The sequence below is a fragment of the Pseudophryne corroboree genome, chromosome 6, assembly GCF_028390025.1.
Source record: "Pseudophryne corroboree isolate aPseCor3 chromosome 6, aPseCor3.hap2, whole genome shotgun sequence".
Classification (NCBI taxonomy): domain Eukaryota; kingdom Metazoa; phylum Chordata; class Amphibia; order Anura; family Myobatrachidae; genus Pseudophryne; species Pseudophryne corroboree.
Window position 1 is genome coordinate 17710861 of NC_086449.1, and position 17735 is coordinate 17728595.

General features: G+C 40.4%; 1 pseudogene; it reads right to left on the reverse strand.

Moving 5' to 3' along the window:
- LOC134934069 (olfactory receptor 2A14-like) overlaps positions 1-17735 on the reverse strand; it is a 50464-nt pseudogene that overhangs the window by 14383 nt on the left and 18346 nt on the right.

Genomic DNA, 17735 nt, shown 5'->3' on the forward strand with positions numbered 1-17735 from the left:
ATACTACAGTACAATAGTCCAGTGCTGCATCTTGCTGCCCAGTGTCAGTTCTAGTATCCTCATAAGTGCTCAGTATCACTGCTCATTGTCTTGTGCTGCATTGTGATGACCAGTATACTACAGTACAATAGTCCAGTGCTGCATCTTGCTGCCCAGTGTCAGTTTTAGTATCCTCATCAGTGCTCAGTATCACTGCTCATTGTCTTGTGTTGTATTGTGGTGACAATACAGTACAATAGTACAATAGTTCAGTGCTGCATCCTGCTGCCCAGTGTCAGTTGTAGTATCCTCATCAGTGCTCAGTATCACTGCTTATTGTCTTGTGCTGCATTGTCGTGACCAGTATACTACAGTACAATAGTCCAGTGCTGTATCTTGCTGCCCAGTGTCAGTTCTAGTATCCTTATCAGTGCTCAGTATCAGTGCTCATTGTCTTGTGCTGTATTGTGGTGACCAGTATACTACAGTACAATAGTCCAGTGCTGCATCTCGCTGCCCAGTGTCAGTTCTAGTATCCTCATCAGTGCTCAGTATCACTGCTCATTGTCGTGTGCTGTATTGTTGTGACCAGTATACTACAGTACAATAGTCCAGTGCTGCATTTTGCTGCTCAGTGTCAATTCTAGTATCCTCATCAGTGCTCAGTATCACTGCTCATTGTCTTGCGCTGCATTGTGGTGACCAGTATAGTACAGTACAATAGTACAGTGCTGCATCTTGCTGCCCAGTGTCAGTACTAGTATCCTCATCAGTGCTCAGTATCACTGCTCATTGTCTTGTGCTGCATTGTGGTGACCAGTATACTGCAGTACAATAGTCCAGTGCTGCATCTTGCTGCCCAGTGTCAGTTCTAGTATCCTCATCAGTGCTCAGTATCACTGCTCATTGTCTTGTGCTGCATTGTGGTGACCAGTATACTGCAGTACAATAGTCCAGTGCTGCATCTTGCTGCCCAGTGTCAGTTCTAGTGTCCTCATCAATGCTCAGTATCACTGCTCATTGTCTTGTGCTGCATTGTGGTGACCAGTATACTACAGTACAATAGTCCAGTGCTAAAACTTGCTGCACAGTGTTAGTTCTAGTATCCTCATTAGTGCTCAGGATCAGTGCTCATTGTCTTGTTCTGCATTGTGGTGCTCAGTATACTACAGTACAATAGTCCAGTGCTGTTCTCGCTGCCCAGTGTCAGTTCTAGTATGCTCATCAGTGCTCAGTATCACTACTCATTGTCGTGTGCTGCATTGTGGTGACAAGTATACTACAGTACAATAGTCCAGTGCTGCATCTAGCTGCCCAGTGTCAGTTGTAGTATCCTCATCAGTGCTCAGTGTCACTGCTAATTGTCTTGTGCTGCAATGTGGTGACCAGTATACTACAGTACAATAGTCCAGTGCTGCATCTTGCTGCCCAGTGTCAGTTCTAGTATCCTCATCAGTGCTCAGTATCACTACTCATTGTCTTGTGCTGCATTGTGGTGCTCAGTATACTACAGTACAATAGTCCAGTGCTGTTCTCGCTGCCCAGTGTCAGTTGTAGTATCCTCATCAGTGATCAGTATCACTGCTCATTGTCTTGTGCTGCATTGTGGTGACCAGTATACTACAGTACAATAGTCCAGTGCTGCATCTTGCTGCCCATTGTCAGTTCTAGTATCCTCATCAGTGCTCAGTATCACTGCTCATTGTCTTGTGCTGCATTGTGGTAACCAGTATACTGCATTACAATAGTCCAGTGCTGCATCTTGCTGCCCAGTGTCAGTTCTAGTATCCTCATCAGTGCTCAGTATCACTACTCATTGTCTTGTGCTGCATTGTGGTGCTCAGTATACTACAGTACAATAGTCCAGTGCTGTTCTCGCTGCCCAGTGTCAGTTCTAGTAAACTCATCAGTGCTCAGTATCACTGCTCATTGTATTGTGCTGCATTGTGGTGACCAGTATACTACAGTACAAAGTTCCAGTGCTTTTCTCGCTGCCCAGTGTCAGTTCTAGTATGTTCATCAGTGCTCAGTATCACTACTCATTGTCTTGTGCTGCATTGTGGTGACCAGTATACTACAGCACAATTGTCCAGTGCTGCATCTTGCTGCCCAGTGTCAGTTCTAGTATCCTCATCAGTGCTCAGTATCGCTGCTCATTGTCTTGTGCTGCATTGTGGTGACCAGTATACTGCAGTACAATAGTCCAGTGCTGCATCTTGCTGCCCGGTGTCAGTTCTAGTATCCTCATGAGTGCTCAGTATCACTGCTCATTGTCTTGTGCTGCATTGTGGTGACCAGTATACTACAGTACAATAGTAATGTGCTGCATCTTGCTGCCCAGTGTTAGTTCTAGTATCCTCATTAGTGCTCAGGATCAGTGCTCATTGTCTTGTTCTGCATTGTGGTGCTCAGTATACTACAGTACAATAGTCCAGTGCTGTTCTCGCTGCACAGTGTCAGTTCTAGTATGCTCATCAGTGCTCAGTATCACTACTCATTGTCTTGTGCTGCATTGTGGTGACAAGTATACTACAGTACAATAGTCCAGTGCTGCATCTAGCTGCCCAGTGTCAGTTCTAGTATCCTCATCAGTGCTCAGTATCACTGCTAATTGTCTTGTGCTGCAATGTGGTGACCAGTATACTACAGTACAATTGTCCAGTACTGCATTTTGCTGCCCAGTGTCAGTTCTAGTATCCTCATCAGTGATCAGTATCACTGCTCATTGTCTTGTGCTGCATTGTGGTGACCAGTATACTACAGTACAATAGTCCAGTGCTGCATCTTGCTGCCCATTGTCAGTTCTAGTATCCTCATCAGTGCTCAGTTTCACTGCTCATTGTCTTGTGCTGCATTGTGGTAACCAGTATACTGCATTACAATAGTCCAGTGCTGCATCTTGCTGCACAGTGTCAGTTCTAGTATCCTCATCAGTGCTCAGTATCACTACTCATTGTCTTGTGCTGCATTGTGGTGCTCAGTATACTACAGTACAATAGTCCAGTGCTGTTCTCGCTGCCCAGTGTCAGTTCTAGTAAACTCATCAGTGCTCAGTATCACTGCTCATTGTATTGTGCTGCATTGTGGTGACCAGTATACTACAGTACAAAGTTCCAGTGCTTTTCTCGCTGCCCAGTGTCAGTTCTAGTATGCTCATCAGTGCTCAGTATCACTACTCATTGTCTTGTGCTGCATTGTGGTGACCAGTATACTAAAGTACAATAGTCCAGTGCTGCATCTTGCTGCCCAGTGTCAGTTCTAGTATCCTCATCAGTGCTCAGTATCACTGCTCATTGTCTTGTGCTGCAATGTGGTGCTCAGTATACTACAGTACAATAGTCCAGTGCTCCATCTTGCTGCCCAGTTTCAGTTCTAGTATCCTCACCAGTGCTCAGTGTCACTGCTCATTGTCTTGTGCTGCATTGTGGTGACCAGTATACTACAGTACAATTGTCCAGTGCTGCATCTTGCTGCCCAGTGTCAGTTCTAGTATCCTCATCAGTGCTCAGTATCGCTGCTCATTGTCTTGTGCTGCATTGTGGTGACCAGTATACTGCAGTACAATAGTCCAGTGCTGCATCTTGCTGCCCAGTGTCAGTTCTAGTATCCTCATGAGTGCTCAGTATCACTACTCATTGTCTTGTGCTGCATTGTGGTGACCAGTATACTACAGTACAATAGTAATGTGCTGCATCTTGCTGCCCAGTGTTAGTTCTAGTATCCTCATCAGTGCTCAGTATCACTACTCATTGTTTTGTGCTGCATTGTAGTGACCAGTATACTACAGTACAAAGTTCCAGTGCTGTTCTCGCTGCCCAGTGTCAGTTCTAGTATCCTCATCAGTGCTCAGTATCACTACTCATTGTCTTGTGCTGCATTGTGGTGACCAGTATACTACAGTACAATAGTCCAGTGCTGCATCTTGCTGCCCAGTGTCAGTTCTAGTATCCTCATAAGTGCTCAGTATCACTGCTCATTGTCTTGTGCTGCATTGTGATGACCAGTATACTACAGTACAATAGTCCAGTGCTGCATCTTGCTGCCCAGTGTCAGTTTTAGTATCCTCATCAGTGCTCAGTATCACTGCTCATTGTCTTGTGTTGTATTGTGGTGACCAGTATACTACAGTACAATAGTTCAGTGCTACATCCTGCTGCCCAGTGTCAGTTGTAGTATCCTCATCAGTGCTCAGTATCACTGCTCATTGTCTTGTGCTACATTGTCGTGACCAGTATACTACAGTACAATAGTCCAGTGCTGTATCTTGCTGCCCAGTGTCAGTTCTAGTATCCTTATCAGTGCTCAGTATCACTGCTCATTGTCTTGTGCTGTATTGTGGTGACCAGTATACTACAGTACAATAGTCCAGTGCTGCATCTCGCTGCCCAGTGTCAGTTCTAGTATCCTCATCAGTGCTCAGTATCACTGCTCATTGTCGTGTGCTGTATTGTTGTGACCAGTATACTACAGTACAATTTTCCAGTGCTGCATTTTGCTGCTCAGTGTCAATTCTAGTATCCTCATCAGTGCTCAGTATCACTGCTCATTGTCTTAATGGATTGTGGTGCTCAGTATACTACAGTATATTACTAAAAGTTCAGTGTTTTGTGCTGTATCTTGCTGCCGTAGGGTACTGTGGTAGTGTCCTGTCACTGTGCCTAGGTCATCATTATTCCAGTCACAGTCGTATCTGGTATCTATCTAGTGGTATCTAATTCCAGACATTACTGCCGCCTAATTCCAGACATATTACTGGCATATAATTCCACACATTAAAAAATGGAGAACAAATATTATGAGGGTAAAATAGGGAAAGATCAAGATCCACTACCACCTCGTGCTGATTCTGCTGCCACTAGTCATGGCAGAGACTATGAAATGCCATCAACGTCGTCTGCCAAGGCTGATGCCCAATGTCATAGTAGAGAGCATGTAAAATCCTAAAAACAAAAGTTCAGTAAAATGACCCAAAAATCTAAATTAAAATTGTCTGTGGAGAATCGTAAACTTGCCAATATGCCATTTACGACACTGAGTGGCAAGGAACGGCTGAGGCCCCGGCCTATGTTCATGGCTAGCGGTTCAGCTTCACATGAGGATGGAAGCACTCATCCTTCCACTAGAAAAATGAAAAGAGTAAAGCTGGCAAAAGCACAGCAAAGAACTGTGCGTTCTTCTAAATCACAAATCCCCAAGGAGAGTCCAATTGTGCCAGTTGCGATGCCTGACCTTCCCAACATTGGACGGGAAGAGGTGGCTCCTTCCATCATTTGCACACCCCCTGCAAGTGCTGAAAGGAGCACCCACAGTCCAGGTCCTGATATTCAAATTGAAGATGTCACTGTTGAAGTACACCAGGATGAGGATATGGGTGTTGTTGGCACTGAGGAGAAAATTGACAATGAGGATTCTGATGGTGAGGTGTTTTTTTTAAGTCAGGCACCCGGGAAGACAGCTGTTGTCCGTGGGATGAATAAGGCCATTGACATGCCTGGTCAAAATACAAAAAAAAATCACCTTTTTGGTGTGGAATTATTTTAACAGAAATGTGGACAACACACAGGCAAAGGAGGGGGAATGCACCTGACTCAAGCACAGTGGAGAATGATTTCCATGTTGTGCAAGGTTCTCCAACCCTTTGATCTTGCCACACGTGAAGTCAGTTCAGACACTGACAGCTTAAGTTAGGTCATTCCCCTCATCAGGCTTTTGCAGAAGCAGCTGGAGAGATTGAAGGAGGAGCTAAAATGGAGCGATACTGCTAGGCATGTGGGACTTGTGGATGGAGCACTTCATTCGCTTAACCAGGATTCATGGGTGGTCAATCTGTTGAAATCAGAGCACTACATTTTGGCCACCGTGCTCGAGCCTAGGTTCAAAGCCTACGTTGTATCTCTCTTTCCGGCAGACACAAGTCTGCAGATGTTCAAAGGCCTGCTGGTGAGAAAATTGTCAAGTCAAGCAGAACATGATCCACCAACAGTTCCTCCTTATTTTTCTACCGCCACTGGAGAAAATGATAAAATTTCCAAAACCACCTGCTGGCAGTGATGCAGGGCAGTCAGGAGCAAGTGCTGACTTCTGGTCCGGACTGAAGGACCTGCCTATGAGTACTGACATGTCGTCTACTGTCACTGCATATGATTCTGTCACCATTGAAAGAATGGTGGAGGATTATATGAGTGACAGCATCACTGTTGGCATGTCAGACAGTCCGTATGTATACTGGCAGAAAAAAGATTCAATTTGAAGGCCCTTGCACAAACTGGCTTTATTTTACCTAAGTTGCCCCCCCTCCAGTGTGTACTCTGAAAGAGTGTTTAGTGCAGCCGGTAACCTTGTCAGCGATCGGTGTAGAAGGTTACTTCCAGAAAATGTGGAGAAGATGATGTTCATCAAAATGAATTATAATAAATTCCTCAGTGGAGACATTTACCAGCAATTGCCTCCAGAAAGTACACAGGGACCTGTGATGGTGGATCCCAGTGGGAACTAATTAATACTCTGTGAGGAGGGGGATGTACACAGTGAAAGGGGTGAGGAATTGGATGATAAGGAGGAGGTGGACATCTTGCCTCTGTAGAGCCAGTTTGTGCAAGGAGAGATTGATGGCTTCTTTTTTGGTTGGGGCCCAAACCAACCAATCATTTCAGCCAAAGTCATGTGGCAGACCCTGTCGCTGAAATAATGGGTTTGTTAAAGTGTGCATGTTCTGTTTAGACAACATAAGGGTGGGTGGGAGAGCCCAAGAACAATACCATCTTGCCCCTCTTTTTCTTCTTTGCATCATGTGCTGTTTGGGGCCTATTTTTTTTAAGTGCCATCCTGTCTGGAACTGCAGTGCCACTCCTAGATGGGCCAGGTGTTTGTGCCTCACACTTGTGTCGCTTAGCTTGGCCATCCAGCTACCTAATTGCACCTCTTTTTCTTCTTTGCATCATGTGCTATTTGGGGCTTTTTTTATATCTGCCCTCCTGTCTGCCACTGCAGGGCCATGCCTAGTTGGGCCTAATTGTTTGTGTCGCTTGGCTTAGTCATACAACTACCTCAAGGACAATTCCATCTTGCACCTCTTTTTTTAATTTATCTTTGCATCATGTGCTGTTTGGGGACTATTTTTTAAGTGCCATCCTGTCTAACACTGCAGTGCCACTCCTAGATGGGCCAGGTGTATGGGTCGCTTAGCTAAGTCATCCAGCAACCTCGGTGCAAATTTTAGGACTAAAAATAATATTGTGAGGTGTGAGGTGTTTAGAACAGACTGGAAATGAGTGGAAATTATGGTTATTGAGGTTAAAAAAAACTATAGGATCAAAATTACCCCCAAATTCTATATTTTAAGCTGTTTTTGAGGTTTTAAAAAAAAAAAATACCCGAATCCGACAAAAATTCAAAAGGGAGGTTTTGCCAAAATGCAACCGAATCCAAAACACGACCGCTGAACTAAATCCAAAAGCAAAACACAAAACCCGAACAATGAATGCTGCACATCTCTATAATTGCTACTGCACATTATATTTACCAAAGGTGTACTCCTCGTCGTCTGTGGCTAAAAGAAAAAAAATACAGTACTGGGGAAAAATGTCATACTGTATTGTACCATATAGTGAAAATATTTAGCGGTTACTGTACTTTTAATTTTTGGGATGCCAGTACCAGCATAAGCATCCAACTGCCGCACCCAAACAAATGCCACCCCTAGGTACAGTACAGTATGTGCATCTCATGCCTAATGGGAAATTCTCCACTGACAGTAGCTAAAGAGAGAGAGATGAATGGAGAGACAGTGGGGGTCAGTAATGCTAGAGACAGTGCATCTACAACACCCCCTTTTTTCCATAGAACTACAAGTCTCAGTAGGTAGCACCTCACATTACTGGCAGCTATAATTGTACAGTCTATGGTCCCTTCTTAGCAAACTAAAAGTGTTTTATATAGACACACCTGAAGGAGTGAGACACCTTCATTCTTAGACTTGCACCCACCCGCACCTGACCCTCATTTATTTTAACTAGGGTACCTAGCATGACTGCACTTGTGAATATGGCACAATTCTAGGTAAGTCCAATTATTCAGAACAATAGTTCAGAAATGGGGTGGCTCCTGGGGTACGGGGCCTCCTAGACTGTCGTGGCTGGGTGACAACAGGGCATCGCAGCATTACATTTATTTTGTCACTTTCACCATCTGTTTATTATACACGTCACACCTTTTTCACTTATATGTAGATACAATTGATTATACATTGTAACAAGAGTGATGTTCCATTCAGAATAATGCAAATGTATTAAGTGTTGTATGCATATTGTGTTATATTATCTTTATATAAAAAGATGGAAAAAAACTGCTAATAAGGATACTATGTAGCCGCTAATTTTTATATGAAATAATGAAAAAATATTTTTTAATTAGAGTCTGTCTGTGCTTTCTGTATATTTATCATTTTGTTTTCTTCCAAAGGGCTGAGTAGTTCCTTTAGTGTTTGAAAGCTGCAGACAAACTAATATGTAATTACTGAGCATTTTTTAATTGGTGCCAGGAGGTACTTAGTTCCTTGTTCCCTTTTTACAATGGTGCATAAAAGTAGGCACTAAGCAATCATGAGTCCCTCATTATTTGGATTAACTTTTGTTAGTGTGTCCCGCTCATTGTGTCAGGATTTACTTTTTTCAGTTTTTTTTGGATCATGGGGGTTCCCATTGTGAAAGAGAAAAACAGAAGGGCCTGTGAATTGTTTATCCTACCTTGGTCTAGAGATTGATACAGAGGCAGGACTTTGCAGGATACCAGGGGAGAATTGAATTGTTTGAAGAGTTTATTAGAGGGTTTTAAATCAGCAAAAAAGTTGACTTTAAAGCAGAGACAGTCATTGTTGGGTTTATTGATTTTTTCTTGTAGGGTCATCCCGATGGGATTGGTGTTCTGTCATAGTTTGTAAAGAGCTACGGCGGGGTTAAAAAGGTTATACAATTGGATTAGTATTTGTCAGAGATGAAAGAGGATTTTAGGGTCTGGCTTCTTTTCCTGCAGGATTTCAATGGGGTTCATATTTGGTTACAGCAGTGGAAGGATAATCACGAGCTCCAGTTTTTTACAGATGCTTCAGGGTCGATAGGTTTCGGGACATAAGTTGATGGTGAATGGTGTGCTGAGGCTTGGCCTGTAGACTGGCATGCGAGGGGTCTTACATAAAGTATGCTTTTGCTTGAACTTTTTCCAATCATTATCACAGTGGAGATTTGGAGCTATAGGATTGGTAACCTTTGGTGAGATAATATTGGGGTAGTTCAAGTTATTAGTAACCAAGGGGACATCATGTTTGCATTTGCTGCGATTGGTGAGGCTTTTGACTTTAAGGTGTTTGCAGGAAAATATAAATGTTACTGCTAAGCACGTACCTGGACTTGAGAATGAGATAGTGGATGAGTTATCTATTTACAATGGGATAGATTAAGGACATTGGCTCCAACAGCTAAGGTTGATGGTTTGTCCTGTCCTGATTATGTATGGCAGATCACATGCCGGAATAAGAGAGCTAGCGTTAAAAGCATTGGCCCCAAGAACTTTGAGGAAATTTTTCTGCTTCATGGGGTGACTGGCAGGCATTCATCGCTTTCAAAGTAGTGGTAAGAGCATGCAAGATGCTAAGTTGGAATTTGTCTGGTTATGGCATGAAAGAGAGTGTTCTAAGGTGGCTATGTCAGGTGTGCAAGCGGGAATATCTTATTTTTCAAGTATACAAGTATTAGTGGATCCCACTAAATCATTAATTCTATCTAGGGCTATGAAAGGTTGGGCTAGGGAACAAGCGACTTTGGGAGATGCTCATAGGCCTATTGATATAGGACTTTTAAAGGATTGAATTGTGCTTTGTAGTTATGAAATTATTTTGTTTAGTTTGACTTTTACTTTAGCTTTCTTCAGAGCTTTAAGAGTGGGAGAATTAGGTACTGTGAACAAAAATGGGATAATACAGGAATTATGGTGGATAATGTAGTGGTTAAGAGTGTTTTTTTGCTGTTAAAAATACACAATTCTAAAATGGATCAGCTCGGCTGGGGGAAATGGATATCTATTCCTGTACATCCGGAACTGAGCATTTGCCCAGTAGCATTAGCTAAAAGTTATCGAGGTTTCAGTTTACCAGTGTATTCAAAAAATGTTTGATAGATTTAACTCTACCAGTAGAGCACTACAGTATGCATTAATTTAGGATAGTTGCATCGTTTGGTTCTTCCATCGAGGAAATTAAGCAGCTAGTTCATTGGAAGTCATCAGCATATAGCAGCTACATAAGGAACGATAAATTGCAGAATTAGGTGCTTCCGACAAGTTTGTTCTTTGGGATTCCCAGGGCTTTAAGCTACCCACTGTTAAAGGGGGTTTGGAGTTATTTTCACCTTTTTCCTCATACAGTTTTGAGGTTTGGGGTTGTTCACCTTCATCTGGGTCACCCAAACAACTCAGTTTCCCTTACCCTGCCATTTGATGGTTATGGATAAGTTACCAATGTTTAAAATTTGTTTTGTTTCTCACAGGTTTTTTTTGTCATTTTAAGCCGGGTTTGGATTGTTGGATATTCTTATGTTTATTGGGCTAGTAGGCACCATGTGTCTAAAGCGTTCCCTTTTGATGTTAGGTGGATTGGTATAAGGGGTTTGAGATGGCGTAATTTATTAAGTTTGCTTTGGGAGTCAAATGAGAAATGGGGTGCCCCATATTGTCTGATTGTGCATTTAGGAGGTAATGATCAGGGTACTTGTAAGGGGATAGAGCTCATTCATGAAGTGAAGATGGATTTTTGGTTAATTGTAGAGAATTGGCTATGAGTGAAGGTGATTTGGTCTGAGGTTGTACCATGGAGATTTTGGTGGGGCAACCAAGGTGGCACAGCACTGGATAAGGTGAGGAAAAAGCTTAATGCTGCAATGTCTGTTTCTGGTTGGTTTGAATGGGCATGTTATAAAACACCCCTAATTACATTATGATGAGGTAAATTTATATAGGCCTGATGGAGTGCACTTATAAAAGATTGGTATGGAATTATTTGTCACAGCCCTGTTGGCATGTCCAAAGGAGGTTTGAAGTGTTTAGCTTATGGTGGCAGTTTGTAGTCTGGTGACTCCATTTGTGGCATAAAGCAGTGCTCCTTGGCAGCTCAATGTAGTTTGTTTCTGGATAAGAGGACTGGACCAAAGGAGCGGTGACACCATCAAAAGGACCCTTTAAGCTGTTTCATGACTTATGCGGTGGTGCCGGGCTATATCAGCGCCAGACCAGCATTGCTTTTTCATAAGCTAGCCCACCGCAGGGCCATCAGATGGTGAGAGATTTGATTACGAACTTGCTGCACAAGCACTTTAATCCAGTCACTGCCTCCCTGTCCCATCGACCATCATTGTGTTTTTATGTCTTTTACATTTGTTTTTTAATTAACACATTGTTCTTGCATGTCAGTGTTATTTTGTCAGTTAATAAATGCACTTTATTCATAACCATTCCTGGTTTGACTAAATCCCTGCCACCTGCATAAGGGATATGAGCCTGAGCGCCAATGTACGCTGCACATTTCTGTATTTCAGCTCAATGTAGTGCAGCAGAGCTTGGCTAGCATTTCCCCTTTGAGAAAAGGCGAGTCAGTCACTACTTTAGGGTAGGTCCAGGTCACCATCTTAGGGAGGGACCAGCACTGTGCTGGTTAAGGGGAGACAGTTCTACTTAAGATGGATTGCACAAGGGGCAGGAACTCCACCCACAATTTTTTGTTATACAAACTTTATAAGCTATGGCCGAGGTGACACTACTTCTTTCACCACCATGATTAATATTTACAATTCTAATTTGATTTAATACATTTGGGCTGTGACCTCCTTTTTCCAATCTATACAGTTGTCCGTGTTGTTATTTATTTAGCAAGTTTAAGTGTTGCGAAGTAATAAAACAAACGGGTGATTTAATATATTACTGTAGTACCACCTTCCCCCACAGTGTCACACAATACGTGTATGAATCAGAGACAGTAACTGAATACTGCAGTTGACCTTCACCAACAGTGTCGTGCAATACATGTATGAATGGGAAATAAATATATTACTGTGGTACCACCGTCACCCACAACATCACACAATACGTGTGTGCTACAGAAATAGTAATCGAAAACTGCTGTTGACCTTTACCAACAGTGTCGCACAATATGTGTATGAGTAGGAAATAATAATGTACTGCGGTCTGACCAGCAGTGTAACAGTACTTATGAAAATAAAGTAAAGATTGTATAGTACACTGGGGTACAGCAAAAACAAAACAATTTTTAAAAAATATTTATATATATATTATATAATTCTTCCTTAGGAAATTGCATGCTGCAAACCTATCCAAGGCAAATTTAGTTAGGTTTATCGCATGTTGACTTACTGTATTATTGTGTGGTATGGTAACCGCTCCAAGGGTGAGCAGAAGATACTGGAGCGTGTTGTACATACAGCTAGGATTATCGTTGGCTGTGAGCTTCTGTCAATTGATGATATTTATGTTGAAAACTGCCTCCGCAAAGGAAAAAGCATTGTACAAGATTGTTATCATCCTAACCATTGCATCTTCCTTCTCGTAGACGCTTCAGGTGTATTAGAACTAGAATATCTTGTTTTAAGTACAGGTTTTTTTTCATCTGTTATTGTTTGTCGTAATTTGACCGGTGATTTGTAATGGTTTATATGAATGTCCCAGATCTACATTTTGTTGTTTCTTTTTACAATGACAATAAATATAAATATCTATCTATCTTATATTTTTAGGCTTTTTGTTTTTAGCTTTTATTATTTTAATTTTACACTGGGGCAGTTCCCATGGATGGATGGACAGATCACTTCTTTCAGATACAGCAGACAGAGCACCCCTTGACTGATACAGCAGACAGGGCACCGCTGGCCTGAAACAGCTGAATGGGCGCCCCTGGACCGATACAGCAGACAGAGCATCCGCCCCATGCAAGACAACACAGTACTGATATGGACATGTCCATCCCGTAAACTCTCCACAGCCGGAGTAAAGATGGCACAAATCACCAAGGGCCTTTATAGAATCCAAAACCCATGAGACGATGACAGCTGGAGGATGATGTTCGGCCTTGATTTGGGATCTGAGTAAGGCGTGAAGTCCTGAGCCAGAGTCAGATCCGGACTCAGATCGGGAAGATCGGGTGGGTCTGGTTCTCGGAGAACCGGACCCACTTATTTCTAATATCTTACCTAATCCTTAACCTCCCTAAGCCTTCTTTCCTGCAGCCTGACCCTAGCCCTACCCCTGCAGCCTAACCCTAACCCTCCCTGATGGTGCCTTACCCTAAACCCCCTGCCCGCAGCCTAAACCTAATCATCACTCCCTACAGCTTCACCATAAACCTCCCTGGTGGTGCCTTACCCTAACCATACCTCCCCACTGCCTAACCCTAGATCTCCCTACTTAAACCTAACCACCACCCCACACCCCACAACTTGCCTCTCAGCAGTCCTGGTATACTAACATTTGGGATCACAAAGTTTGGAATCCTGGAATTGATCTTCCATGCAGTGTTGGGATTATGGTCAACTACCATGATCCCAAATGTCGGGATCCTGATCAGATCTCACTAAATGGATGTGCACCAGGAAAAGGGTTTGTATCAGAATTTGCATCAATGCTAGACCACCAATAGATGGTTTTGAATGAGCTTTTGCCTGTGACTCAGAATCAGGTTCAGTGTCTGAAAAAAAAATATCTATCAGCCAATTGGTTGTAAATTTTATTTAATAGAATATCTGATATTTTACAAAAAACTGTTATTAATATTAATTGCTAATTCTTGAAACTAATAAACTATTTAAATTATATTTAAATTTTTCAAAAGCCACCTTGAAGTCTTTATTACGGAGGCTGTATATGAATGGATTAATCAAAGGTGTCACCACTGTGTAAAGTAGTGACAATGTCTTGTATGTAGCTGATAATTTTCCTTTTGATGGAACCAGATACACAATAATGGGACTTCCAAAAAATAGAGACACAACAGCCAGGTGGGAGCTGCAGGTGGAGAAGGCTTTCTGTCACCCACTGGTCGAGTGAATTTTTAGGATGGTTGTAATGATATATATGTAAGAAACAATTATCACTGTGAATGGGCCAATGATAACAATAAAGCCAAATAGAACTATCTGGATTTGTGTAAGCGAAGTATCTGAACAAGAAAGTTTTAGTATAAGAAGAAAATCACAGAAGAAATGGTCAATCACATTTGGTCCACAAAAGTTTAAGTTTTGCAGGGTTATAGCATCCACCAAAGCCATCAAGAAACTCATCAACCATGATGCAATGACAGATTTCACACAAAACGCTTTGTTGATTATAGCGTTATACAGCAGTGGGTTGCAGATAGCCACATATCTGTCATAAGACATCACTGTTAGGATGAGACACTCTAATGACTCTGAGTTAGCAAACACATAAAGCTGTGATATACAGGCAGCAAGAGACATGGAGCCACCATGATGTAGAACAATGTGAAGCAAGTTAGGGACAATGTTTGTGGTCATCAGAATGTCCACTAAAGACACCTGTAATATAAAGTAATACATTGGATGGTGAAGAATTTTGCTTATGGAAACTAAAGCAATTACAACAATATTACCACATATGGCAACACAGTAAGTGATGAGAAGAAATACAAACAATACACTATTAAAGTTGTGTAGATTTGGAAATCCCAGCAGAATGACATAAGAGATATTTTGCTTGTGCATTATGCAAAAAGATCTGAAAGACAAGCGTAAGACATCATAAAATACCTAGCAGTAATTCATTGTATAAAATGTCTATAATTTTATCCTCTATTTTCTCAGCAATAAATTGAAAGAGGTTATCGGATACCCAAGACTAGTACATTTGTGACTATGGTATTGTTCTTATTTATTCATTCTCCGCTTTTTAAATTAAGTAACTGTGAATGGACATTTGCCTTTGCGTATCTGTTATGACCCCCTTATGCAACAAAACTGCGTGTAAACATTTCTGGAAACTGTTTATTAGTCCTGAACATCGGCTTAGAGGAACTTTACCCCATTCCTTTGTACAAAACAGCTTTAACTCTGCTATTTTGCTTGTTTTCCTCCCATGACCTGCTGGCTTAAGATCCTTCCGTAACATTTGATTGGATTAAGGTCAGAACTTTATTTTATTTTATTTTATTAAATATGTTCATTGGTTGAATGACTTGTGTGCTTCGGATCATTGTCTTGCTGCATGACACACATATATACATATATATTACATTTATTTAAATACATTTTCAAGTATAACTGTTGACATGAGATTGGCATCTTTTCCTGAAAAAATAGAATGGACTGTTTTCAAATAAAGATAACAAATTTATAGTAAGCACATTTTATCACTAACTGAAAAATAAATATTGTAAAAAATGTACAACACTTACTATCAAAAATATCAGATAAATACACAGTATGTTATAAATAGTTTTTGGTTTTTAGAAATGCAATATTTACATAATAGAGGTCAGCTCTTATAAATGTTTGAAAAAGAGTTTTGTGATAAACAAGGTAAAATCAGCTCCAAAAATTAAGGACTAAATAACATGCTTTGTTACTTCTCTTTTCAAGTAAAAATAAATAATAATAGAAATAAACAGGGGAATATTATATATATATATATATATATATATATATATATATATCTACAGTATATATATATATATATATATATATATATATATATATATTTTTTTTTTTTAACACAAATAAAGATTTCAGTTGTACTGTAACCTCAGAAATTACAAAAATTAATTATTATGTTTAGGCATTTTAAAACAAAAAAATAAAAATAAACTGTACACATTCAGTTTAAAAAAAAAAAAAAAGATTACAGTAGTTATATTAGAAAAATCAAAAGTCATTGAAACATTGTAAGTTTAACTTTTAGAAATGCATGCAAACTTTCAAGGATCTTAGTCACTTAAAAATTATGGTTTACGATTGACACAACATTTTTGCAAGAAATCTATTTAAATAAGTATTACAAACATCTATCAATTTAAAACAATTGAATGTTAATATTTAAAAAATGATTTATCATATTCTATCTATAATTTGAATATATAAAATAGTTTCCACAAACTCTGAACATTTTTATAACATGATTTGGAACAGCCCCCAGATATATTAGTCAACACAATATTTATCTATAACAAATGTTCAGTTGAGAAATGAGTATGTCTCCTACCCAAATGTAAATTAGACATAAAAAATATTATTAAATCTATCTGACCAAATTAAAAAGTGCAAAGTAATCTGACATTAAAAATGATAGTCAATAAATCTGAATTTTAGTAACTCACCTGAATTAATGCTCAAACCACACTTCTCTCTATAATAGTGTACACTCTAAAGCAGTGTGAGAATAAAGGAAAAGCATACACAGTGATGGTTGGTTTATAAACCATTGCTTCAACAAGCTCTAAACAATGCCAGAGGTATTTTAAGCAAGATAATAAATCTGTTGAGATTGGGAATCTCTTGTGTAATGTGAGTAATCACAATATTCTGCAAAAATTAAAATGTCAGTTACAAAGGACAAAGTATTAATGAATAATACATTTATTCAACATTAAACATTATTTCAACTAAACATAATGATAATAACTTTCTATATACCAAAGAATTCTAACAGTGGATCCAAATCAGATATGAAATAAAGAAATACATAGTATTATTATTATTATTATTACATTTTATTTATAAGGCGCCACAAGTGTTTCGCTGTGCCATACAAAGGACAGTACATGGAGACAAACTTAGCATTACAGTACATAAATAACAAAAATCGAGTACAGGTGACAAAGAGCACCACACATTCTCATACATAATACAGCTAAGATGTAAGTAGCAAGGAAGTAATCACTGTACTATTAGGGGCTGGCGGCCATAGATGGAGATGAGCCTTTACCAGCAGGAGAAAAAGCGGTAAAGATGGTCGCTGAGTAGGGGAGAGCTGCGAGTGAAATGTGTTGAGAAGAGGGCTTAGATAACAAGAGGAAATAGGGCCCTGCTCTGAAGAGCTAACAATCTACTATAATACAGTACCTCATGTGCAAGAACTCTCATGTAGAGACACTGGGTAAAATGGAGAAATGATAAAACACTGAAAACTAAATTTCAAGCTTCAGAGTGCTAAAGAGTTCAACTAATGTATCCATCCCATTTCACTATGCTTTCTTGAAATGGTGGCATCACTGTTCCTACATGTAGGATCACACTTACAAATAACAAGGAAGTGAAGACATCTTCAATTTCCTGTAAATCAGTATTCTTTCACCGTGCTGTATCTTATTTATGTCCTCCCCAAGATCTATACTGTAAGACATAGTCCTCGCTTTTAGCTTTCATTTCAACTATGAACAAGAAAGGATCTAGTCCTAATGGCTGCCAGAGACCATTAATATATCCTCAAATCAGCTCCAATATGCTAGCCGTCTCTTTTGTACTCATTGTGAGGTGATTCAGGCTGAGAGTTTCTCTCACATTCCTCTGACAATCTTTGCACCTGACTCTAACCCTTTCGGGTCCTGTGTGACTCTCTCACCTGCAGGTATGAACTTCAAAATGCCTATAGTATAGTGCCTGCTGCATCTATGAGCTTCCAGTTGTCTGGACTTTGGGAGTAAAACATGCTCTGCTATGCTTTCCTCAAAGTACATCACCTTTCTGGAGTGC